Source organism: Chrysochloris asiatica, unplaced genomic scaffold (assembly GCF_000296735.1).
Source record: "Chrysochloris asiatica unplaced genomic scaffold, ChrAsi1.0 scaffold00517, whole genome shotgun sequence".
Taxonomy (NCBI): Eukaryota; Metazoa; Chordata; class Mammalia; order Afrosoricida; family Chrysochloridae; genus Chrysochloris; species Chrysochloris asiatica.
In genome coordinates, this window is record NW_006409035.1 from 656,578 (window position 1) to 658,552 (window position 1,975).

The following is a 1,975-nucleotide window of genomic DNA, read 5'->3' on the forward strand; positions in this document are numbered from 1 at the left end:
AAATATTACAGGTAAGTTACAGAGTGGAAAAACTATGATTCCTTGTATAGCCACCTCTGATTAGGATCTTTTTAAGTAGAAACCCTGAAGACTAGTCAAGCAGAAAACGGTGAGAAAAGAATTTTAGGCTCTGGCACCAAGTGGCTATGATTCCAGCTGCTAACCTTCAGGTCAGCAGTTTGAAACTACCAGCTGTTCCATGAGAGAAAGATGAGACTTTCTGCTCCAGTTAAGATTTACAGTTTCAGAAACTCTACACAGGGTTGCTGTGAGTCGGAACTAACTCAACAGCACGTATCCACCACCAAGCAGTGGAAAGTCCCATCTAGCAACACCAAGGAGGATGGTGTAAATGAAGCAGAAAGAAGGAAGGTGGATAGAGTTTGCTGTAAAGAGTAAAAGGGAAATGAAAAATAGATTATTGTGATGCTGTAGAAGACTTCTTGATATGTAATCCTACAATTTCATTTGCCATTCTTTCTGCTAAGGCAATATTATGGTTTCTGATTCCATAGAGGTTTATAGACTAAGGAAATCTGTACAGAGTAGGAATGAGTCAGAGCATACTTGATGGCACTCAACAACAACATATGTATTATTATATCACATCATATCACATCACATCACATTATAATAAGCATCTGGATTGTTCAGATGTTTGAATACCCAAGTGCTATCTCTAAAGTTGGCAGGTGGAACCAGCTCAGAGGAGTCTCTGAAAAGAGGCGTGGCAATATGCTTGCTAAAGATCACAGCTTTGACTAAAGCACTTTTGTTCTGCAATGTGGGTTTTTAATGAGTTGAAATTGACTTGAAGGAAACTAATAACAGTAACAATAATACTATACTATGATACATTGTGCTATGTTTGCTATGCTATATTATGTTATTGGTAAGTACCAATATAATATATATAAATAATATATATTTTCCTAAAAGATACTCTCTCTCCTTAACTTTAATATTGCATTATTTTATTGTAGAAGACAGCTTGAGATATTTAACCAAATTGTATCCCATTCACTTTCACCTCCATACTCACTCATGATGTTTTACATGCATACTCACTCATGATATTCTGTAGCCCTGTACCTAAGACTGAGCCCATCTAATATCAAAGGGAACTCTGCAGATGAATCAGTCCCTTGAAGAAGTTCTCTTTCCTATAAGAACTGAGGTTTGTAATTTAGAGATTACAGTGGGGTAGTCATAACTATGGTATGTCAAGGACCAGTCAGATCTGAGGTATGGATATTTGTATTGATTTCTGCCCATGTGACAGAGAAGGAAAGAAAGCCAGTCTAGTGATATGAAGGAAGGAATGAAGTAGACAGAAAGGGTGTAAAGGAGATCATTGACAGCTCTTTAAGATTCAGAGATGGAGTGATGGAAGAGTAACTTCCTTAAGTGTTGGAAGTCTTTAGTCCCTAGTACCCTCTCAGTACCAAGAAAAATTATAATAGTAAAAGTACCCAACTAGATAAGTACCTTCAGTCTTTATGACCTAAAAGAATTTCTATACTCATAAAGTTCAATATCAGTAAATAATTGAAACACACATAGAAAAATAGCAATATATTTTTTCAAAATCCAAATAATTTGTGAGATATTTGGATATTAGAAAACTGTAACTATTTAATGTATTAGTAAAATGCTAGTGAATTACAACAAACTACAATGTATGTTTGCAGCCATTTTTGTATTACATTTAGTAAAACTTTACCAGCATGGGATATCAGAGATTGTCTGAATGATATCCACATTCCATTGGGTCAACTCTCAAATACGGATCTCTTCCAATCAGTCAGCCAGTTAGCTGTCTTCCAAATTTCTTGGCAGAGATGAGTGAGTGCCTCCTGTGCCACCTCACTTTCTTCAAAGATTTCAATTTTTATTCCATCAATTCCTGGTGCCTTGTTCTTTGTCAATTCCTTCAAGGCACTTTGGACTTCCTCCTTCAGTATCATTGGCTCTT